At 36.6% G+C, this 26,779-nt stretch overlaps 1 protein-coding gene across 2 annotated transcripts in view; it reads left to right on the top strand.

The window, feature by feature from the left end:
- Positions 1-26,779, top strand: part of Khc (kinesin heavy chain) — a 111,214-nt gene that overhangs the window by 32,992 nt on the left and 51,443 nt on the right. The window lies entirely within an intron of this gene.

Genomic DNA, 26,779 nt, shown 5'->3' with positions numbered 1-26,779 from the left:
ACTTATGACGCAGAATAGAAGATTAGTAAAATTTTGGACAATGGGCGTGGCACCGCCCACTTTTAAAAGAAGGTAATTTAAAACTTTTGCAAGTTGTAATTTGGCAGGCGTTGAAGATATCATGATGAAATTTGGCAGGAGCGTTACTCTTATTACTATATGTACGCTTAATAAAAATTAGCAAAATCGGAGAAGACCACGCCCACTTAAAAAAAAATTTTTTTTTAAAGTAAAATTTTAACAAAAAATTTAATATCTTTACAATATATAAGCAAATTATGTCAAAATTCAACTGTAGTAATGATATGGTGCAACAAAATACAAAAATAAAAGAAAATTTCAAAATGGGCGTGGCTCCGCCCTTTTTCATTTAATTTGTCTAGGATACTTCTAATGTCATAAGTCGAACAAAAAATTACCAATCCTTTTGAAATTTGGTAGGGGCATAGATTTTATGACGTTAACTGTTTTCTATGAAAATGGTCGAAGCCACGCCCAGTTTTTATACACAGTCGTCCGTCTGTCCTCGCATGGCCCTTAACACGACAACTTGAGCAAAAATCGACATATCTTTGACATATCTTTACTGAACTTAGTTCACGTACTTATCTGAACGCACTTTATCTTGGTATAAAAAATGAACGAAATCCGCCTATGACCACGCCCACTTTTTCGATATCGAAAATTATGAAAAATGAAAAAAATGCCATAATTCTATACCAAATACGAAAAAAGAGATGAAACATGGTAATTGGATTGGTTTATTGACGCGAAATATAACTTTAGAAAAAAATTGGTAAAATGGTTGTGACACCTACCATATTATGCAGAAGAAAATGAAAAAGTTCTGTAGGGCGAAATAAAAAACCCTTGAAATCTTGGCAGGTATTACATATACAAATAAATTAGCGGTATCCAAAAGAGGATGTTCTGGGTCACCCTGGTCCACATTTTGGTCGATATCTGGAAAACGCCTTCACATATACACCTACCACCACTCCCTTTTAAAACTCTCATTAATACCTTTAATTTGATACCAATATCGTACAAACACATTCTAGAGTCACCCCTGGTCCACCTTTATGGCGATATCTTGAAAAGGCGTCCACCTATACAACTAAGCCCCAAGCCCTTTTAAAATACTCATTAACACCTTTCATTTGATACCCATATCGTACAAACATATTCTAGAGTCATCCCTGGTCCACCTTTATGGCGATATTATCGAAAAAGCGACCACCTATAGAACGAAGGCCCACTCCCTTTTAAAAATACTCATTAACACCTTTCATTTGATACCCATATCGTACAAACAAAGTCTAGAGTTACCTCTGGTCCACCTTTATTGCTATACCTCGAAAAGGCGTCCACCTATAGAACTAAGGCCCACTCCCTTTTAAAATACTCATTAACACCTTTCGTTTGATACCCATATTATTCAAACGCATTCTAGAGTCACCCCTGTTCCACCTTTATGGCGATATCTCGAAAAGGCGACCACCTATACAACTACCACCACTCGCTTTTAAAACCCTCATTAGTACCTTTCTTTTGATACCCATATTGTACAAACGCATTCTAGAGTCACCCCTGGTCCACCTTTGTGGCGATATCTCGAAACGGCGTCCACCTATGGAACTAAGGATCACTCCGTTTAAAATACTCATTAACACCTTTCTTTTGATACCCATATTGTATAAACAAATTCTAGGGTCACCCCTGGTCCAACTTTATGGCGATATCTCGAAACGGCGTCCACCTATGGAACTAAGGATCACTCCGTTTAAAATACTCATTAACACCTTTCTTTTGATACCCATATTGTATAAACAAATTCTAGGGTCACCCCTGGTCCACCTTTATGGCGATATCTCGAAACGGCGTCCACCTATGGAACTAAGGATTACTCCCTTTTAAAATACTCATTAACACCTTTCTTTTGATACCCATATCGTGCAAACAAATTCTAGAGTCAACCCTGATCCACCTTTATGGCGATATCTCGAAACGGCGTCCACCTATGGAACTAAGGATTACTCCCTTTTAAAATACTCATTAACACCTTTCTTTTGATACCCATATCGTGCAAACAAATTCTAGAGTCAACCCTGATCCACCTTTATGGTGATATTCCTAAATGGCGTCCACCTATAGAACTATGGCCCACTCCCTCATAAAGTACTCTTTAATACCTTTCATTTGATACACATGTCATACAAACACATTCCAAGATTACCCTCGGTTCATTTTCCTACATGGTTATTTTCCCTTATGTTGTCACCATAGCTCTCAACTGAGTATGTAATGTTCGGTTACACCCGAACTTAACCTTCTTTACTTGTTGTTTTTTGTTATGCATGGAAATCAAAATTTGGCAGGAAATTATACTGTTAACAGTATAAATACCGTAATATTTTATTGTTCGGGTATTTTTGATTTAAATAACAAATTTTGAAGCTATTTATGAGGCATTTGAATGAAAACTTGGCTTACAGAAGAAATAAAATAAAATATGCAAGGACACTTACAGTTTCGATAGGGTTAAACCAAAGTGACATATGTAGGTGCTATTCTTCTTCTTATTGTAGTGATAAAAACATTACCCGAAGATGTTGATAAATACTACCGATTATGATCGCCCTTTGCCGGATATTGATTCCGTACGTCCCAGAAATCAGCACCATTAAAGGAACGATTTTATATGACTACATCGAACCTTCTAGGTCTGTGGATTTTAGGTGCCCCTTTCGACAGGCACGTCTACCGCGAACTCCGAACGGCATTTGCAGGCAATTGAATTTTCGCTGATCTCTAGCTTAAGTTTAAGTTAGAGCTCTATGAAGTTGGCACCTACATACGCGAGTAATTAAAAAAACCAAATGTCATTCGTTTGTCCATCGTTTGTCCTGGAAAATTTTCGTTTGCCCACCTTTTGTTAAAATGTTATAACAAAAATATATTTTTTTTTTCGAAGAACCGCACATTTTTTTCGCTTTATACTAGGTTCAAACACACACCAAATTGGCAATTTATACTGTTTGGGCAATTTATTACGCGATTTGTCATATAATAAATTGTAATAATAAATTGCCAATTTAAAAAAAATTGCGTAATAAATTGTTTCAACCTGGAAATGCAACATTGTAAAGTGTGTTTATTGAGTATATTTAAACGTCACTTACGCATGGATGAGCTATATGGTTGGCTCATTTCATCAGCTGATTTTATGTCTTTCATTTCACTGGAGTAGGGACTGTCAAAAGAAGATGGCAAAATCAAAACGAAAACAAAGCACTGAACACATTTTCTTACAACACACAAAAATATCAAAGTTTTATGTTTTCATTCCATTCCATTCGCCTAATTTCAACACGCACTTTTTGACATTCTGAACAAAGGTATGTTGTTGCTGTAGAGATGAGCCAACCGGCTATCAAATTACTATTGTGTAAGCTAAATTGAGTTGTATGAACACCACTCAATTTAAATTGAAATTGCTTCAATTTATTTTTCTGTTTGAACATAGTATTATTGTGCTAAATCGTGTGTCCGTCGTTTGTCCATGTTTGTCCAGGAAAAAATTTCGTTTGTCCACCTTTTGTTAAAAAGTTATAACAAAAATATTTTATTTCGAAAATAAAGCGAAAAAAAAATATTTTGGGTTTTTCGAAAAAAAAAATTTTTGTTATAACTTTTTAACAAAAGGTGGATAAACGAAAATTTTTCCTGGAAAAACGTGGACAAACGATGGAAAACGGATGACATTTGGTTTTTTTAATTACTCACAAATGGAGATGCCAACCTCACACAGGATTTTTTTTTGAAATAACTTTTTAACAAAAGGTGGACAAAAGAAAATTTTTCCTGGACAAACGGTGGACAAAAGAATGAGATATGGTTTTTTTAATTACTCGCGCATGTAGGTGCCAACTTCACACTTTAAGCTAGCCCAACCCTCAATATTTTTTAAAAAACAAGAGTAAAAAATTTAACTAACCCGTATTAAATTACCATTAAATATTGTGCAATTTAGTACGGTTTCGATTTTTCATTGGGCCTGGAAGGGTTGGGCTAGCTTATTAAGAGACCTAACAAAATATGATCTATACAACTGATAAGAGGGTCAATATTCCCTAGAACAGTGAAACTTGGTGCGTTGATTACTAATCATATATATATTTGAGATTGTTCTGATTTTTCAGATATTTTGAGTTTTCAAAATTTGATCCGATTATTGTTCAGATCCATACATGAAAGTTATGAGGCCTTCGGCACAGGGAATCTGGTCCTTATTTGATTAAATTATTGTTCTTTGAACTCTATGCATTGTTTTAGGTTATTCTGCAAACCATTTTCGGCTCTTTTAAATAGTTTGTGAATCACATGGAAAATTTTTTGAGTTCTTTTGAAACCCTTGATTATAAAGGTGCCCTGGGTTTTCTTCTCGACCCGTGTGTTACTACTATAGACATATCTATGTATACATACACATAATAAAAGTAAAACACTTTCTTAATTGCTTTGTACAAATCTCTGCGTCTCTTTGTTCGCTGTGTTTCAAATTACCTCTTCCATACGATTTATTGAGCTGTAAAGTGTGTTAAACAGAATGCGGTCTGACCGATCAGCCGCCTTTCATGTTGGCGCACAGTTGCGCAGCTGTTTGCTTAGGTGTTTCAGTTAGTTAGTTTAATGGATTTTTGTACAAAATAAATGAATACAAGCGTATTGAGTGTGTTTACTTCTTTCACCGCTTGGGGATATGTTTGAACAAATATGGGCTAGCCAAACTAACCAACCATGAATATTATGAAAATGTTATACATAATGGTACTTCATATGCTTCCACAAAGAAGCAATTGCCAATTATGAAAATGGTAATTAACTCCAACGTCCATTGCAAGCCGACTCAAATTGTAAATACAAACATTCATCGCTTACTAACTCAACCTACGGTTTTAATTGTGTAATTTTGCTTTGCTTTCCTCTCCTAATACTAGGGTTGTTATTTCAGTTCTGCAATCTTACAATGCGGCAAGTATTGATAATACAAAAGTGCATTCTCCATAAAGGTCAATATACTCTTGGATGTTTTATAAACTATCCACTCTGTATTTAGTTACCTCAAATCTAATCGGATCTGTTTATAAAATAATTTATTATATAAATTGCTCAGAATTATATTTCATACTTCTAGCTCATTTGTTGTCATTACGCTTTACAACGTTTTTTGCCGAAATAAATTTCAAATCGCACTGTGTGAAAGTCTCCACTTTTTAAAAGAACTCAAGTTTTTCTTTGAATATATCATAGTCATTGTTTTAAAACCACAAGGGTGTTAATTTTGACATTGGTTCTTTGTGAACATCTAACAAAATTTCAATCCATTACCTGCTAAATTGAGAGATAAATGGCAGTTAACCCCAAGTACATGGTTTGCCTTAAATTGAAAGATTGCGCTCCACCTTTATAGTTTTAAATTCCAAAATTCTTTTACAAAAGCTATTGTTAAAGTTTTTTAGTCAAAATTCAACAAGACTATGTATTAAAGGAAAAATTGCCTTCTATTTTTTGGTCCATTTATATAAAGGTAGTCCATAAAACTTTTTATCATCTTTTTATTTTAAATTTTTTAGTACTGCCTACAAAAAGGCAATTGCAACTTTGATTAGTAATTTAAGTAATTCCTAAGTGAAAATTCTTATCTTTATTTATTTGTTGAAAATAGCAAGATTTAAGAGAATTAGTGGAATTTTAGCTGACAACACTGGCGAAAGCAACAGAATTCCACCTCGCATCATAACAAGAGAATTCCACCTCGTTTGTCAGCTACTTAATTTGCACAGCTGAAAATCGTGGTGAAAGTCGCATACGCCTGAAAGTCTAAAAGATTCGTGGTGAAAGTATGCAAGGGCGTGCATTGAGTTGGGCGTTCAACGAAGTGGAATTCTACAACGCCTGCAACAGTCAGGAGGCTAGCCATGAAGGAATGGCCTAATCTTCTAAATAGTTCGACTTGTGCGTTACGTAGCTCAAATTTTTTGATCAAATCAAGTCTCTAGATATCCAGGAAGTTATTTGAAAATCGATTGCACGATTCCCAATTTAGAACTGGTTTTCTCAATGTCCATGCGCCACCTAGCGGAATTTTTTTGATAAAATATTGCATTGTCACCGGGTTCAGACTTACGGCCCAAGTTTCATGTCTCTAGCTCATCGGGAAGTTACTCGAAAATCGATCGCAAGATTCCCCCCGTTTTTAAAGGATTTGCAGTTATCTTGACTAGCGCACCACCTAGCGGAACTTTGTTTTCTATAAGTTGTATTGTCACCAGGCCTCTAACTAAGTACCAAGTTTCAAGTCTCTAGGTAACGGGAAAGTTAGTTAAAAAAGGATTGAAAGATTCCTAAATTAAAATTTGTTTTCTTACTATCTCTATCCGCGTGCCACCTAGCGATTTTTTTATCAAATGTTGCATTGTCACCGGGTTCTGACCCACGGCCCAAGTTTCAAGTCTCTCAAGAAAGTTACTCAAAAATCGATCGCAAGATTTCCCTCGTTTTTCGGGGATTTGTAGTTATCTCACTTAGTGCGCCGCCTAGTGGAATTTTGTTTTCTGTAAATTGTATTGTCACCGGGTCCCGAACTATGTGCTAAGTTACAAGTCTCTAGGTAACCGCGAAGTTAGTTAAAAACGGATTGAAATATTCCTAAATTAAAATTAATTTTCCTAATATCTCGATCCATGCACCACATGCAGTTTTTTGATAAAATATTGCATTGGTACCGGGTTCTGACTTACGGCTCAAGTTTCATATCTCCAGCTCACCGGGAAGTTACGCAAAAATCGATTGCAAGATTCCCTGCGTTTTTTCAGGGATTTTCGTTTATCTCGATTCGTCTGCCACTTGGCGGCATTTTGTTTTCCACGAATTGTAAACTATGTGCTAGGTTTCAAGTCTCTGAATCACCGAGAAGTTAGTTAAAAGTCGATCAACGGGAAGTTACCGAAAAAGACTTTTCCGTGGGTCAAAAATTCGTATGGAAATGAGGGTCAAACATGAAAGCGACCTAATATAAAGGAAAAAAAAAAGTTCTTTTGGAACCATTGAGCACATAATTCTGTACATATCCCGTTTCGATTATGTCCCCTGCGGCTATAACCTCGTGCCCCCTTGCAGGGGCAAACTGTAGCTTATCTAGGAGTACATATATAGCGCAAAATTCGCACTTTAAAATTTTTTGCTTGGTCTAGTGATTATGAGTGGGGGCGGGGGCGGGGTGCTCTTACTGGATGTCCAGTTGGACCCCCATTTCGAGATTAAAAACAATACTTAAATTTTGAGCACAAAATTTTTCATTTTGGGAACAAATTAGCACATAATTCCTGGCGTATAAAATTTCGAATCGATTGTGGGGGTAGTCTAGCTTGACGGATCTGGCCTAGCTTGCTAAAGCGTCGCTCTTCTTCTGTTTGGAAAATCCCAAGTGTGGAGGTTCGAGTCGCGGTACATATTGAAATCAGTTTTTACTTATTTTTTGGTTTTTTAAATTTTTGTCTTAGCTAATTTTAAATTTTAGGAATAAATAATTATCTGTGCTTTTTTTTGAGAAAATAATTTTCATACTTTGCGGTAAAATTTAGATTTGTGACCTTGCCCGACCTAGCTCACAAATTAGTGACCGCTTATGTGAGTCTGCTGACACGAGACAGCTTACAAAATTGCAAATTGTCTCAAAACAGGCTTTCACCCCAATATTTCTCTAATCTCTCTAGAAACGGCTTACTGAATTCAGCAGTTAATATATATTTTTCTTTTGTACTTCTGTTTGTGGCTGAACTGCTAAACGCCTGGACCCATTTTAAGGAAATTGTCTGTGTGTGTGCATGGGGATTGGGTTGATTTTTATCCTTCTGAGAAGTGAACCAGGGGCGACGAACCCATTAAAAAATCGTATATATGGTGCGATTTGCTTGAAATGTAGAGGGTTCCCTTTCGACAAGCTTAATATTCGGGAGAGTGGACCAGGATGGTGCAATTTGTTTGAAACTTATTGTTTGTGCAGCATTTCGAATATGTTAAACAAATTTTAAAAATTATATATGCGTTAGTTTCGTAAAGTTTCGTAGATGGTTTGTAAGTGGGTTCCAGGGTGATCCCCGAATGTGTTTTTACAATATGGGTATCGAATAGGATACGTTAATTGGGGTTTTAACAAGGGTGGTGATTAAGAAGAGCAAAATAGAAAGGTAGAATTATACAAAAAGCCGTGAGGTAGAAGTGGTAAATGGTGACGGGGAGAAAGAGAAGGGTGAGCGGAAGAAAAATAGAGAGAAAGTGAGGGAGAGAAGAGAAAGTTGGACAAAATGGAATTTGATTGAAAACCATACAAAGGTAAAGAAATGTTTATGGAAGTTGTACGATTTTGTATAAAAGAAAACCGCTATTAACTAGATTTGAACAAGATTCACCTCTAAAACCCTGTTTATTGACCAAATATGTGGACGACCTATTTGCCATTGTCAATATTAATGCTGTGGAAGACATGCTTAAAACCTTAAATAGTTATGTAAGATCCATCAAATTTACATGCGAGGTGGAGAAAGATGGACAATTGCCATTTCTGGACACTTTAGTTATAAGAAAGTAAAACCAGCTCTCTTTTGATTGGTACAAGAAGCCCAAGGCGTCAGGCAGACTCATTAACTTCTACTCGAAACATAATAAATCGACGATAATCAACACAGCAAGAAACTTTATACGACGGGTTCTCTCCATCAGTGACGAAATATACCACAACAAAAATATAGAAATTATTAAAAAGATTCCTACATACAATTGCTTTCCGATATATTTAATAAATGGCTATATCCGAGATTTCTTTGCAAAAGCCAACATCAGAAAAACAATGAACGATAACAATAAAATATACAAAACCTCCACTTATATTTCCGGACTATCAAATAGAATAAAATATTCGAATATATATGACCATGAGCGAGTGCAATTGACATTTACATACAATAATACAATGCAAACAATTTTTAGTAATACCAGGGACAAAATAGAAAAATATGAGAAATCTGACGTAATATACAAGATTCCATGCAACGGTGACGGGTCCTTCGTATGCAATAAAGTATATGTGGGCACTACAAAATCTAAACAAGGACAAGTATTTCCGCGCATAAATCTAACATAAAAAACAGCGGCCAGCCTAATGACAACAAAACGGCTTTAACTCAACATTGCAGAGCCACCGGTCATTCTCCAAATTTAGAAAACGTAGCTATACTCCAAACAGAGAGAGGATATACAAAGAAATTTACATTAGAGATGCTGCATATCATTAATACTCTAAGAGATCAACGCATGAATTTTAAAGCGGATACAGAGAAGTGCGCCTCTGCCTACAGGAATTTAATAAGCAGCAATAACATTGGTCCGTGAGAGTTTGTCCGTTTCTACATTTCATCATGTTTGGCGTCGCCTACTTATAAATTAACGTTTTGTTGTTTGTGTAATATTTTGTTTACATTACTGTTTTTTAGTTCCTTAAACACTCTTCCTTTGTACTTATGTATATTTTTATACTCAGTTGAGCAGAGCTCACAGAGTATATTAACTTTGATTGGATAACCGTTGGTTGTACAGGTATAAAGGAATCAAGATAGATATAGACTTCCATATATCAAAATTATCAGGATCGAAAAAAATTTGATTGAGCCATGTCCGTCCGTTAACACGATAACTTGAGTAAATTTTGAGGTATCTTGATGAAATCTGGTATGTAGATTCCTGAGCACTCATCTCAGATCGCTATTTAAAATGAACAATAGCGGACTATAACCACGCCCACTTTTTCGATATCGAAAATTTCGAAAAACCGAAAAAGTGCGATAATTCATTACCAAAGATGGATAAAGCAAGAAACTTGGTAGGTGAGTTGAACTTATGACGCAGAATAGAAAATTAGTAAAACTTTGGACAATGGGCGTGGCACCGCCCACTTTTAAAAGAAGGTACTTTAAAACTTTTGCAATCTGTAATTTGACAGTCGTTGAAGATATCATGATGAAATTTGGCAGGAACGTTACTCCTATTACTATATGTATGCTTAATAAAAATTAACAAAATCGGAGAACGACCACGCCCACTTAAAAAAAAAAATTTTTTTAAAGTCAAATTTTAACAAAAAATTTAATATCTTCACCGTATATAAGTAAATTAGTTATGTCAACATTCAACTCCAGTAATGATATGGTGCATCAAAATACAAAAGTTAAAGAAAATTTCAAAATGGGCGTGCCTCCGCCCTTTTTCATTTAATTTGTCTAGGATACTTTTAATGCCATAAGTCGAAGAAAAATTTACCAATCCTTGTGAAATTTGGTAGGGGCTTATTATTATTATAATTTATGTGAAAAAGGGCGAAATCAGTTGAAGCACGCCCAGTTTTTATATACAGTCGACCGTCTATCCTTCCGCTCGGCCGTAGCAAAAATCGATATATCTTTACTAAACTCAGTTCACGTACTTATCTGAACTCACTTTGTATTGGTATTAAAAATGGCCGAAATCCAACTATGACCACGCCCACTTTTTCGATATCGAAAATGACCAAAAAACGAAAAAAATGCCATAATTCTATACCAAATACGAAAAAAGGGATGAAACATGGTACTTGGATTGGTTTATTGACGCAAAATATAACTTTAGAAAAAAACTTTGTAAAATGGGTGTGACACCTACCATATTAAGTAGAATGAAATGAAAAAGTTCTGCAGAGCGAAATAAAAAACCCTTGAAATCTTGGCAGGAATACTGTTCGTGGTATTATATATGTAAATAAATTACCGGTATCCAACAGATGATGTTCTGGGTCACCCTGGTCCACATTTTGGTCGATATCTGGAAAACGCCTTCACAAATACAACTACCACTACTCCCTTTTAAAAGCCTCATTAATACCTTTAATTTGATACCCATATAGTGCAAACACATTCTATAGTCACCCCTGGTCCACCTTTATGGCGATATCTCGAAAAGGCGTCCACCTATAGAACTAAGCGCCACGCCCTTTCAAAATACTCATTAACACCTTTCATTTGATACCCATATCGTACAAACATATTCTAGAGTCACCCTGGTCCACCTTTATGGCGATATTTCGAAAAGGCGACCACCTATAGAACTAAGGTCCACTCCCTTTTAAAATACTCATTAACACCTTTCGTTTGATACCCATATTGTACAAACGCATTCCAGAGTCACCCCTGGTCCACCTTTATGCCGATATCTCGAAAAGGCGACCACCTATACAACTACCACCAATCCCTTTTAAAACCCTCATTAATACCTTTGATTTGATACCCTTATCGTACAAGCACATTCTAGAGTCACCCCTGGTCCACCTTTATGGCGATATCTCGAAAAGGCATCCACCTATAGAACTAAGCCCCACGCCTTTTTAAAATACTCATTAACGCCTTTCGTTTGATACACATATTGTACAAACGCATTCTAGAGTCACCCCTGGTCCACCTTTATGCCGATATCTAGAAAAGGCGACCACCTATACAACTACCACCACTCCCTTTTAAAACCCTCATTAATACCTTTAATTTGATACCCATATCGTACAAACACATTCTAGAGTCACCCCTGGTCCACCTTTATGGCGATATCTCGAAAAGGCGTCCACCTATAGAACTAAACCCCACGCTCTTTTGAAATACTCATTAACACCTTTCGTTTGATACCCATATTGTACAAACGCATTCTAGAGTCACCCCTGGTCCACCCTTATGGAGATATCTCGAAAATGCGTCCACCTATAGAACTAAGGACCACTCCCTTTTAAAATGTTCATTAACCCCTTTCATTTGATACCCATATCTTACAAACAAATTCTAGGGTTACCCCTGGTCCACCTTTATGGCGATATCTCGAAACGGCGTGCACCTATGGAACTAAGGATCACTCCCTTTTAAAATACTCATTAACAAATTCTAGAATCAACCCTGATCCATCTTTATGGCGATATCCCTAAATGGCGTCCACCTATAGAACTATGGCCCACTCCCTCATAAAATACTCTTTAATACCTTTCATTTGATCTGGCCTAGAGCTTGACTATTATTTAAATATTAACCATGAAGGTCGATAAAACAACAACAACGATTTTAAGATAAATATAAAAAAATGGCAAAAAACCCCTTATCTGAACGATCGGTTGTATGGATATATATTATATATACCTCCGATCGAAATGATTTTTACAGGAAATCTTTTATGATATATTAGAATACATATCACCAAGTTTAACGTTTTTATATTTGAAATTAAGGGAGAAATTGCCAAAGATCTTTCTATCTGAACGATCGGTTGTATGGGATATATACTACATATAGCTCCGATCAAAGTGATTTTTTCAGAAAATCTTCTGTGATATATTAAAATATATATCACCGAGTTTCACGTTTATACTTTCTAAATTGCGGCAGGAATGACCAAAATAGTCTTATCTGAACGATCGCTTGTATGGGAGATATATGATATAGTGGTCCGATCCTACCGGATCCGACAAATGTCTAATATAATACAAAAATACATCCTTGTGCCAAATTTCATTGAAATATCTCAACATTTGAGGGACTAGTTTGTGTTCAAACAGACGGACGGACAGACAGACATGGCTATATCAACTCAGTTCGTCGCCCTGATCAATTCGGTATACTTAATGGTGAGTCTATCTTCTATATTTCTCAACGTTACAAACCAAAGTTAATATATCATTTCATGTTCATGAAAGGTATAAAAAGGGAAGAAGCATACAAATTCTTTTTAAAGCTGATCTCTTCTGTTCTGTTTATTTTTACATAAAACATTGTTCTTTAAATACAATTGAATTGTTAATTACTTAAATTTATTAATTAAATAGACTGCTATTGAAACAAGTCTTCCCTCATTTTCTCGCCAACAATTATTTTCTGGACGGTCTCGGTACTTTTTTCAGGATCGTATATTGGCATATCGTGCCGACGGTGACGCGGTTATAGGCTAGTTTTACGAATATGTGAAAGATGAACAGACGTTTGAATCCATACCAAATTAACGTTGTGTTGTTGCTCAGAATTTAGTGCACTGCTCCCAACTATGGTTTTGTGGCAGTATACAATAGACCATATTAGCAGTTTAGAAAAGGATACAACTTACATTTAAGTGTACCCTATTGTACTTTTTTGCATTTATTCATTAAAAATTGGGCCATTTTACACATATGTATAACCGAACAATTACAAGCATAAACACCTTGAATTTCTTATATTAGAGCAAATTGGTTTGTTTAACTAATTAAAAATTTCCACTATAATTATAAATTAAATAGACTTATTAGGCTCCTAGTACCTGGGCGACCGAGCTTTGCTCGGCAATCTTCGAGTATGCCGCATAACATACTTTGTTCTACATGTCATCAGTAATCAAACACTACTTTTTTATATGTACATATATTATATATTTTTACTTACCAATATTTGATTTCCTTAAAAATATATTTCGAAAACATATCAAACACTAACTAATATGCGGCCACCGTGGTGTGATGGTAGCGTGCTCCGCGTATCACACCGTATGCCCTGGGTTCAACTCCCGGGCAAAGCAACATCAAAATTTTAGAAATAAGATTTTTCAATTAGAAGAAAATTTTTCTAAGCGGGGTCGCCCCTCGGCAGTGTCTGGCAAGCGCTCCGATTGTATTTCTGCCATGAAAAGCTCTCAGTAAAAACTCATCTGCCTTGCAGATGCCGTTCGGAGTCGGCATAAAACATGTAGGTCCCGTCCGGCCAATTTGTAGGGAAAAATCAAGAGGAGCACGACGCAAATTGGAAGAGAAGCTCGGCCTTAGATCTCTTCGGAGGTTATCGCGCCTTACATTTATTTTTTTTTTTTATCAAACACTAACCGCAAAATGAACTGGAATGAAAAATTTGAAATGGGTAATTCCAGCCTAAGTATAAGGGATTCTTATGACATTTAGTGAAATCGAGAACTAAGATATTTAGGTCGAGTATCTTCATGCGCCGAATTATTAATTTCAAACATTTTATTTAGTTATACACTATGAAAGTCTCACAATTTTATTACATTCCAAAAACTTGCAAATTTCACGAATGACAACTATCAGTTAGTTTAATTAAATGTCAACTTACTTCCCTAAGCGCCATTTGTTGGTAAGTAGTTAAATGGTTAGATGTCGTTTTGCTATGGTGAGAAATCTTTCTAATAGTAATCTGTGAGAAAATGCAATTATTCATTTCATATTTGGTAAAAATATGCATTTAAATATACTTTGCTAGAAATTGCCACGGTGCCTTGATATTGCAGTTCAATTTTATTAGCGTGTGTGCAATTAAGAAAATTAAGTCGAATCATGTGTAGGATTTTTTACTAAGATTTTTAACTTTAATGTTCTCCTTTAAAGCTTTAATAGAATATGAGTAAGTAGAGTACTATTTCATCCAACTACCCCAACCCTAAATGGCAACCCTACTCAAAAATGTCCCTATTGTAATGCGGAGTGAAATGCCTTTCGTTTGATACCCGTATCGGCATATCTCATTCAATTTTTTTTAATTTAGAATAGGTGGCAACCCTAAATCGCAACCCTACTCAAAAATTTCCCTATTGTAATGCGGAGTGAAATACCTTTCGTTTGATACCCATATCGGCATATTTCATGCAATTTTTTTTAATTTCGAATAGGTGCAACCCTAAATGGCAACCCTACTCAAAAATGTCCCTATTGTATTGCGGAGTGAAATACCTTTCGTTTGATACCCATATCGTGATATCTCATGCAATTTTTTTTAATTTCGAATAGGTGACAACCTTAAATGGCAACCCTACTCAAAAATGTCCCTATTGTAGTGCGGAGTGAAATACCTTTCGTTTGATACCCATATCGGCATATCTCATGCATTTTTTTTTTTATTTCGAAAGGTGACAACCTAAATGGCAGCCCTACTCAAAAATGTCCCTATTGTAATGCGGAGTGAAATACCTTTCGTTTGATACCCATATCGGGATATCTCATGCAATTTTTTTTAATTTCGAATAGGTGACAACCCTAAATGGTAACCCTACTCAAAAATGTCCCTATTGTAATGCGGAGTGAAATACCTTTCGTTTGATACCCATATCGGGATATCTCATGCAACTTTTTTTAATTTCGAATAGGTGACAACCCTAAATGGCAACCCTACTCAAAAATGTCCCTATTGTAATGCGGAGTGAAATACCTTTCGTTTGATACCCATATCGGCATATCTCATGCAATTTTTTTTTAAATTTCGAATAGGTGGCAACCCTACTCAAAAATGTCCCTATTGTAATGCGGAGTGAAATACCTTTCGTTTGATACCCATATCGGCATATCTCATGCATTTTTTTTTAAATTTCGAATAGGTGACAACCTTGTGAAACATTCTGAGTGTCAACACCTAGGTAGAAAGTTTTAGAAGGTGATACATTATCTCTGTGCCAAATTTCATTTAAATCGTTGAGCCGTTCCCGAGATCGTTCAGCTATACAAACATACAAATATACAAATACTAGCAGACCAGGCAGATGTTGTTCTGCCCTAAATTTGGTCTATCTGCATACATTTAAATAAGCTTTTTCCGTCTAACTCTGCCCTACCTCTCTACACTTTTTTCTAATCTTTTCATTCGCTCCTCCCTCCGTCTTTTTCGCTTCATCTATCTCCATCTTCGTCTCATTCTATCTCTTTCTCAGTCTCCTTCTCTCTTTTCTCTTCTCTCAATTTTTCTCATTCTCCTTCATCTCTTATTGCCAGTCCCAGAGGGTGGTATGTTTTTTGTTCCAGTCCCATTCCGTGTCTCAGTCCCAGTCCCACTCCGAGTCTCAGTCTCAGTCCCAGTCCTAGTCCTAATCCCAGTCCCAGTCCGTCTCTGGTATACTTCCCGGAAAAAAGCATCGTAAATACTAATATAGGCAAATTTATATACGAAATTTCAGGCAAATCGAATAGGACATATGTAAATAGGTATGTGGGTGTTATTAATTCTTGTCTTTATTTCGGCTTCGCATGCATATTTATCAGTTTAGCCAGTTGATGCGACTAAATCGAATATCACAATGAACTTTAGAGCTCTCAGCAACAGCTTTTGTTTTGATATCCGTAATACACACACATTCTAGGGGTATCCGGGTCCATGTTTTGGCCTATATCTCGAGACCGTAGTCACCCATCGGTGTAAAGCGGTGTACTAAAGCATACATCAACAGCTTCAATTTGATACCCATAATATAATAAAATAATTAAAAAAAGTTTTTAAGTTAAACGGTTTTATTGAAAACAATACTTACATGAAAAAATAATAATACTAAAAGCTAGACAATAATTAGATAGGTCCTATTTACTAGTCATCACACACCCCATCAATCTAGGGCGTTGTTCAGACAATTAAATAAAAGCGTTGAGCGAGAGAAATTTCTAATAATGTGAGGCGTAGCATAACCTGATTAAGGTTCAGTTGGTCTTATATATGACTATCAATAGAAATTTGACGCGTCCAACGCTTTTATTTATTTGTCTGACCAACGCCCCAGATTGAAGAGGAGTGTGATGACTAGTACCTAGGACCTTCCTAATTATTTTCTAGCTTTTCGTATTATTATTATTTCATGTAAGTATTGTTTTCATTAAAACCGTTTAACTTAAAAATTTTTTTAAAATATTCTATTTTCAAGTTTTTAGTCTTTATTTAATTGCCTATTATTTCTCATTATATTTAGTTCATTTAGTGACTCATTATTACAAGGATTCTTTCCTGACAATTTGTTACAACCTAAGTCCTCAATACATAATCCTTCCAAAGCCTTTACTCGACTCTGCGCCACGTATGCTTGTCCCTCCTCCAACTCCAAAATATTTTGATGTCACTTCTACTGGACTGTATGCAATATTTGTTCCAAATATGAGCCAAATCGTACCACAAATGCGAATTTTGCGAATATCTCGATCCTTGCGCCACCTAGCGGCGATTTTTTTCTTATTATGGCATTGTCATCGGGTTCTGAACTATATTCCAAGTTTCAAGTTTGTAGCTTATCGGGAAGTTACTTAAATTTCAATTACAAGATTCGTTCACAACGGCCGTGCGGCCGTGCATGCGGCCTGCCTGTCAACTCAAGCTAAATAAAACCGTTTAAAAACACATTATAGGTGTATCCGGGTCCATGTTTTGGCCTATATCTCGAGACCGTAGTCACCCAGCGGTGTAAAGCGGTGTACTAAAGCATACACCAACGGCTTCAATTTGATACCCATAATGTAAAAACACTTTCTAGGTGTATCCGGGTCCACGTTTTGGCCTACATCACCCAGTGGCATAAAACTTACTCTGTACTAAAGCACACATCTACAGCTTCAATTTGATACCCATAATGTTAAAACACATCCTAGTGTTACCCTGATCCACGTTTTGGGCTATATCTCGAGACCCTAGCCTCCCAGTTGTATGAAAATTATCCTGTACTATAGCACTCATCAACAGTTTTCATTTGATATCCATATTGTATAAACACATTCTAGGGGTACCGGGGTCCACGTTTTGATCCAAGACCCTAGGCACGTAGCGAAAAAAAGGTAGACGTTGGCCGATTCTCAGACCTACCCAATATGCTCACAAAATTTCATGAGAATCGGTTCAGCCGTTTCGGAGGAGTTAAGCCTCTAACACCGTGACACAAGAATTTTATATATTAGACTAGCAGACCTGTCAGACGTTGTTCTGTCCTAAATTTGGTCTATCTGCATACATTTTAATAAGCTTTTTCCGTCTGGCCCTGCCCTCCCCCCTCTTCACTTTTTCTTAATCCTTTTATTCTCTCCTCCCTCCGTCTTTTTCGCTTCATCTATCTTTATCTTCGTCTTACTCTATCTCTTTGTCAGTCTCCTTCCCTCTTTTCTCTTCTCTGAAGTTTTTCCCATTCTTCTTCATCCCTTATTGCCAATCCCAGAGGGTGGTATGTATCTTGTTCCAGTCCCATTCCGAGTTCCATTCCCGCTCCGAGTCTCAGTCCTAGTCCTAATACCAATCCCAGCTCATCTCTGGTCTACTTCCCGGAAAAAAAGGATCGTAAATACTAATATAGGCACATTTATATATCAAATTTCAGGCAAATCGAATAGGACGTATGTAAATAGGTATGTGGGTATTATTAATTCATGTATTTATTTCGGCTTCGTATGCATATTTATCAGTTTTGCCAGGTTGATGCGACTAAATCGAATATCACAATGAAAATTACTTTAAAGCTCTCAGCAACAGCTTTCATTTGATATCCATATTACAGACACATTCTAGGGTTATCCGGGTTCAGGTTTTGGCCTATATTTCGAGACCCCAGTCACCCAGGGGTATAAAGATTACTCTGTACTAAAGCACACATCAACAGCTTCAATTTGATACCCATAATGTAAAACCACATCCTAGTGTTACCCTGGTCCACGTTTTGGCCTATATTTCGAGACCATAGTCACCAATAGGTATGAAAACTTCCCTGTACTAAAGCTCTCATCAACAGCTTTCATTTGTTATCCATATTCTATAAACACATTCTAGGAGCACCCGCGTCCACGTTTTGGCCTATATCTCGATCCCCTAGTTACCCAGGGGTATAAAGATTACTCTGTACTAAAGCACACTTCAGCAGCTTCAATTTGATACCCATAATGTAAAAACACATCCTAGTGTTAGCCTGATCCACGTTTTGGCCTATATCTCGAGACCCTAGTCACAAATACATAGGTATGAAAATTATCATGTACTAAAGCACTCATCAACAACTTTCATTTGTTATCCATGTTGTATTACCACTTTCTAGGGGTACCCGGGTCCACGTTTTGGCCTCAATCTCGAGACCCTAGTCACCAATAGGTATGAAAACTACCCTGTACTAAAGCACTCATCAACAACTTTCATTTGTTATCCATGTTGTATTACCACTTTCTAGGGGTACCCGGGTCCACGTTTTGGCCTCAATCTCGAGACCCTAGTCACCAATAGGTATGAAAACTACCCTGTACTAAAGCACTCATCAACAGCTTTCATTTGTTATCCATATTCTATAAACACATTCTAGGGGTACCCGCGTCCACGTTTTGGACTATATCTCGAGACCCTAGTCACCCACGGTTACGAAAAATACCCCGTATCAAAGTACTCGTAAACAGCTTCCATTTGATACCCATATTGGACAAACATATCCCAGGATTACCTAAGTCCACGTTTTGATCTCAAGACCCTAGCCAGAACGGGATAAAAAGTATCCTATGTCTGTCTCCTGGTTCTAAGCTACCCCTCCACTAATTTTCAGCCAAATCTGTTCATCCGTTCTTGAGTTATAAATAGTGTAACTAACACCACTTTCTTTTATATATATACATCACATTAGAAACTTCAAAAATAAAGGCATTTCTCCACTATTTAATGGATGTTATTATACATATAAACCTTCCTCTTCAATCACTATATCTACTAAAAAAAAGCGCATCAAAATCCGTTGCGTAGTTTTAAAGGTTTGAGCATTCAAAGGGACATAGGGACAGAAAAATCGACTGTGTTTTATACTACGTAGTGCTAGTGATACATGCAAAAATACCAAAAAAATAAACTTTTGTTTAAGAATTTTAAGGAAATGTTCAATATTTTTAACGAAAGAGTATTTTTCAAGAGATGTATGCATTCTTAACCATTTATTATTATTTGTGTATGTACATACATATGTATGTGAAGCTGATATGAAAATACATAGTACATACCTATAAACCTACGGCCGAAGTTAAATAACGCAGCGAATGCTATGTGTATATACGTATGTGTCGCATTATGTCTCACTCAAAAGTAATTTGCTCGCATAGTTGACACCGAACAATCACACACACGAATTTTTTGGTAAAAATGTTACTTTTGTTTAAACCATTTGGCTGATATAAGAAAGGAATCAAGTATTTTTTTGATGCAGAACGAAGGTAAATATTTCAAAGTTTTACTGAAAAGTAGAATTTTTCAAATCCATCCTTCCGTTTATGAGTTATAGCTGTGTAAACAAAAATTTTATGATTTTTTACTACATTTTGGCAATTTGCCACACCCCTATAATATATACCTTCAAATTGTATTAACTGTACCATCTAACGTAGCTAAGCTTTCAAATGCAAAAAACCGTTTTAAAATGGGAGCATTCTGTGTGAAGTTATGTGCATACATGGCATTTAGCGACTTTATTTTATAAGATTTAAGATATAGATATAGATACAAGAATTGCTCGTTTAAAGTTATAAGATAATGAAGAATGTATACGGAAATGTCAATATAAACGCTTAATAAGCTTTTTGTATCGAAAATTTCCACAAGCTATAATGGATCGAAGCGGCCGCCATGGTGTTATAGTAGCATGGTCCGCCTACCACACCGAGGGTCTTGGGTTCAACTCCCGGGCAGAGTAACAATCAAAAATTAAGAAAAAAGTTGTTTCAATTAGAAAGTGAAAACTCGTCTGCCGTGCAGATAACGTACGGAGTCGGCTTAAAAACATGTAGGTCTCGTCCCGCCAATTTGTAGGAAAAATTGAAAGAAGCACGGCCCAAATTGGAAGATAAGCTCGGCCTAAAATCTCTTCGGAGGTTATCGCGCCCTACATTTATTTATTTATTTAAAATGTACCGAGTGCAACCAACAAGATTATTGTATAGCTTTAATAAATTTTTTTTTTGTTACTTAGAATTCCTGAAATTTTGACTGGAAAATATTTGCTTTTTAATCACATGACTCAATTATATAGGTATAAATAGCGGCCACAAAATTAATCTCGATGTATTTTATTCTTAAAACGTGGTGCAAAAGTTCTAAAACTACAATGAATTCACGCAGTAATTTCGCGATCCTGTGTGTCGCTCTTAGGTGCCTTGTGTCCTATACGAATGCGCAATTTCGCGTTATAAATGGCGAAACTATTGAAATAGAGCGAAGCCCACATTCAGTAGCAATATTTCGTAATTCCGGTCATATTTGCTCTGGTTCCATAGTCACTATGTACTCGGTGGTTACAGCTGCACATTGCGTATTTGAAATACCAAAAAACGAATTCTTCGTTCTAGCTGGTGTAACCGATATACGTAAATTCAGCGAATCAAGTGGGCAACGACGCGATGTGCAGGATATTAAATATGATCCTGGTTATAATCCAGCCTCAACATATATGGATATAGCTGTAGTTAAAGTGAATCGATTTCAAGAGACTGTGACAGTAAAATCTATAAACCGTCGCCATTCCAAGTTAGTACCGGGCATGGCAATGCGATTTAGTGGATGGGGTTCGGTAACTGCAACTGTTACGGGTCCTAGTCCTCTTCTGCTATATACTCAAATGCGTATAATAGAAAAGTGTGAATGCCAAAATTATTATGCGAAGCTACAGCCACCAATGATTTTAGCAAACACAATCATTTGTGCTGTAAGTACTAGTGTAAGTGCTGACAGTTTTGGGGATTCTGGTGCAGGGGCCGTTTGGAATAACCTGCTTTATGCGGTGGTAAAAGGTGGTTGTAAGACACCCGGGACTCCGAGTTTATTTACAGACATAACAAATACACAAGTTCGAAAATTTTTAGACTTAAATATACAATGACGAGTGTTATTATAAATTGACTGTTGACTGGAATATCATCCTTACTCGACAGAACACCGAATTTCGAAACATTTCGTTATAGGTCGTTTTCGAAACATCAGTTGAGATATGGTGAAATTCCACAGGCACAGTCGAAATGGCCATGTTTTTAATTTTATCATGTACAAATATGTAAATTGTTATGATTGCGAATAAATAAAATAATAATAAAATAATGTTTGATTGTATGCAATGAAAGTGGTACCCATTTAAATGCCTTAAGTTGTGAGACGAAACTTTGATCACGCCTCTAAAGTTCCCTCGTGTATGAATAGATTATGAGATAAAACGAAAATTGCGGAATAATTACTTTCAGGCCCTGACAAATTCCGTGTAAAACATGTGATCCAACCAACTCCATGGAAGTCAACGTAATCGGTTACTGAAGTCATAGCAAAGCCTTAGTTGGTTTTCCGCCATACCCACAATCTATAAATTTTTGCGTTAGCGAATTTATTCACATGTTGGAGATTATATTTTTAGTATTGAAATTTTTTACTATTTTATGAAGTTATAAAATTTTTTAGGTTAAGGCACCAATAACCGATGCCAGTATACATAAGTAAGAATAATGTGTAAATGTAAAAATGTGTTTACGAATTGGGCGTTATGAATATGGCAATTTTTTAGGGCTTTAAAGAGCTGGTATTTTTCCAAAATAAGATTTTACTTTGGCAAAAGGTGTCTCTGGATGTCGCATTGATGGAACTGTTTTGAAAAGCGGAGCTACTATTTATTTATTTATTTACTAGAAGAACCGGCAGACGTTGTCCTGCCCTAAATTTGCGCTATCTGCATACATTTTAATAAGCTGTTTCCGTCTGACTCTGCCCTCCCCCCTCTTCACTTTTTCCTAATCCTTTTATTCAATCCTCCCTCCGTCTTTTTCGCTTCATCTATCTCAATCTTCGTCCCATTCTATCTCTTTCTCAATCTCCTCTATTTTCTCTTCTCTCAATTTCTTCTCATTCTTCTGCATCCCTTATTGCCTGTCCCAGAGGGTGGTATGTATTTTATTCCAGTACCAGTCCCAGTCCCACTCCGAGCCTCAGTCCCCGTCCTAGTCCTAATCCCAGTGCCAGTCCGTCTCTGGATAATATGTTACTCTGTACTAAAGCACTCATCAACAGCTTTCATTTGATATCCATATTGCATAACACTGTCTAGGCATTCACTGGCCCACGTTTTGGCCTATATCTCGAGACCTTAGTCACCCAGGGGTATGAAAATTACCCTCTACTAAAGCACACATCAACAGATTTCATTTGTTATCCATATTTTATAAACACGTTTCGGCCTATATCTCGAGACCCTGTACGTCGATCGCAACCAAACCTATGTAGTAACCACCGCGTGAGGTTTACGCAACTTGTGTGAAAGTTTGAGCAAAATCGACCGACGCATCTCTTCAAATACCGGCGACCAACTAACACACTTTTTAGCCTTTCTTTTTATATATTTGATAGTTAGTTGATTTTGAAATCCCAAATCGGTTTAGCCATTCTTGAGTTATGATTTTTTTTTAGAAAAAATTCAAAATTTGAAAAAAAAAATCATAACTCAAGAATGGCTAAACCAATTTGGGATTTCAAAATCAACTATCCATCATCTCTCCTTCCAAGTCAAGAGTGGTAAAGAAATTATCCGCGTATATAGTACGGCCAGAATCTAAATATTTTTCCAAAAGATCCTGCACTACGTTCTGCCCTTGGTTTATCTCCCGTTGTTGGTTTGGCAGTTTTCCAGAATATATCATTCCCTTCACAGGATAATACCTCTGTGAGTCGCATAACCACCATACTTTCAAATCATACTTAGCTGGCTTTGACGGAATATATTGTGCGAAGCGGGTGCGGCCTCTGTAAGGGAACAACTGCTCATCAACTGTTAGTGTTTCATGAGGAGTGTAAGCTGCTGCCAAGTTATGTTGCATCATTTGCTAAATATCGTCAATAGCCGCAGTTTTGCTGTTGATGACTCGCTGTTGTTGAGTATTTCCATTGTCGAATCGAATAAATTGCTTTATACATATGAAGCGATCGTACGACAACGCAGCTTTGTATATTGGGCAACGCGTCGCGCCCCATAATTCCATAGCTGGTTCATGGTTTGATCTTGTGAGTCCAGCATACAAAAGAATAGCTACAAAGGCGTCAAACTCCTTCACTGTCACTGGCTTCCACTCCTTTTTCTTCGTGGGATTCGTCAAATTCCATGCAGCTGTAACCTCCCTGCCTTTACGATTTGTTTCACGTAGCACTAAGTGTATTATTTCTTGTGTCATGATTGAACGCATTATTGTATAGGGGTCGTGTATATTTCCTGTTGGTCCTGGTTTCTTTCTTGTGAAGTCGACCACGTTATGATTACGAGTGCGTGATGTTGGTGGTGCTTTTTTACTCCATTGGGTGCCATCTTTACCAATATAGTAACTTTCATTCGTTTCCTGTCCATCATTTTCTTCCTCTTCATCATCGTCGTCATCAGTATCTTCATTTAGCTCGACGTATCCTTCAGTTTCGGCATCTGACTCTTCAGCAGGTTGGTATGTGCGATCTTCATCATCCTCAACTTCATAATTATCAATTGCAGCAATATCAATTTCTTCATCCATAAAATCAGCAAATCTACTATCAACTGCACGCCTTTCGAATTTATAAAATATGCCACTTATCTACGGCAAATTCGTGTGCACGAATTATTTTTCTAGCTGGCCTCTAAGGTGGTTTGCTGAGGGTGGCACGCTAACTTCACGTGAAGTTGGCGTGCCACCCTGTATATTCTAAAACATGGCCGCGGCAAATTTTTTTGTTGCACGGATAATTCACGGCAAATTTACGGCAAATTCACGTGCAAGAATTATTTTCCTAACTGGTGTCTGAGGTGGTTTTCGAAAAGTGGCACGCTAACTTCACATGAAGTTGGCGGTGCACCGTAAAAAAAAGTTAAATTTTATTTTTTCGAAATTATATAATATGCCACTTACCTACGGCAAATTTACGGCAAATTCGTGTGCAAGAATTATTTTCCTAGCTGGTCTCTAAGGTGGTTTTCTGAGGGTGGCACGCTAACTTCACGTGAAGTTGGCGTGCCACCCTGTATTTTCTAAAATATGACCACGGCAAATTTTTTTGTTTCACGGATAAATTACGGCAAATTCACGGCAATTTTCCCAATAGGTAATTTTTTTCCACGTAAAAGTTGTCTTGCCAACTTCAGAGAGGTAGAAACATCAGACTTTTTTAATTTTCAAAAAGATTTTTAAATCATCAGCATACATGAGATGACGACATTGCTTGAAAAAGCACTTACGTCATTGAAAAACATAATGAAAAAGAGTAGACCAAGGATGCTTCCCTAAGGCACGCCCGGTGTAGCCACATAAGGTGCTGACTGCACACCGTCAATAACGACGAAATTGACTCTATTGGATAAGTATGAACTTATCCATTGTAGAAATGAGGAATGAAATCCCCATCTTTCTAGCTTACCAAATAGTACGCAGTGCGATACTCTGTCAAAAGCTTTGGTTAAATCAGTATAAATACAATCAACGTGACAGCCATCCGTGAATGATGAAATGCAATAATTTGAAAATACAGTGAGATTAGACTCTATGGAACGTCCAGGAACAAAACCATGTTGACAAGAACTTAGATAACGATTAACCATGAATGATATTTTAGCCATAACAATTTTCTCAAACAATTTAAAACTTTGAAACTTCATTTTATTGCCACTCTTATGAATTGGTTGAATGTACGAAATTTCCCATTCATCCAAAAAACTGCCAGACTTTAGTGATAAATTAAATAAACTATTAAAAAACAAGTAAGGAAGGCTAAGTTCGGGTGTAACCGAACATTACATACTCAGCTGAGAGCTTTGGAGACAAAATAAGGGAAAATCACCATTTAGCAAAATGAACCTAGGGTGACCCTGGAATGTGTTTGTATGACATGTGTATCAAATGAAAAGTGTTAATGAGTATTTTAAAAGGGAGTGGGCCTTAGTTCTATAGGTGGACGCCTTTTCGAGATATCGAAATAAGGGTGGACCAGGGGTGACTCTAGAATGTGTTTGTATGATATGGGTATCAAATTAAAAGATTAATGAGGGTTTTAAAAGGCCCTCATTGTATATGTGAAGCCCTTAGTTGTATATGTGAAGGCGTTTTCGAGGCATCGACCAAAATGTGGACCAGGGTGACCGAGAACATCTTCTGTCGGGTACCGCTAATTTATTTATATATGTCATACCACGAAGAGTATTTCTACCAAGATTCCAAGGGCTTTTGATTTCGCCCTGCAAAACTTTTTCATTTTCTTCTACTTAATATGGTAGGTGTCACACCCATTTTACCAAGTTTTTTCTAAAGTTATATTTTGCGTCAATAAACCAATCCAATTACCGTGTTTCATCTCTTTTTTCATATTTGGTACAGAATTATGGCATTTTTTTCATTTTTCGTAATTTTCGATGTCGGAAAAGTGGGCGTGGTCATAGTCGGATTTCGGCCATATTTTATACCAAGATAAAGTGACTTCAGATAAGTACGTGAACTAAGTTTAGTTAAGAATAATCTTTTTTTGCGCAAGTTATCGTGTTAACGGCCGAGCGGAAGGACAGACGGTCGACTGTGTATAAAAACTAGGCGTGGCTTCAACCGATTTCGCCCATTTTCACAGAAAACAGTTATCATCATAGAATCTATGCACCTACCAAATTTCACAAGGATTGGTAAATTTTTGTTCGACTTATGGCCTTAAAAGTATTCTAAACGAATTAAATGAAAAAGGGCGGAGCCACGCCCATTTGGAAATTTTGTTTTATTTTTGTATTTTGTTCACCATATCATTACTGGAGTTGAATGTTGACATAATTTACTTATATACTGTAAAGATTTTAAATTTTTTGTTGAAATTTGGCTTTAAACAAATTTTTTTTGAAAGCGGGCGTGTTCGTCATCCGATTTTGCTAATTTTTATTTAGCATACATATAGTAATAGGAGTAACG

The sequence above is a fragment of the Eurosta solidaginis genome, chromosome 3 (assembly GCF_040869045.1).
Source record: "Eurosta solidaginis isolate ZX-2024a chromosome 3, ASM4086904v1, whole genome shotgun sequence".
Classification (NCBI taxonomy): Eukaryota; Metazoa; Arthropoda; class Insecta; order Diptera; family Tephritidae; genus Eurosta; species Eurosta solidaginis.
This window is presented reverse-complemented; position numbering and strand designations above follow the sequence as displayed.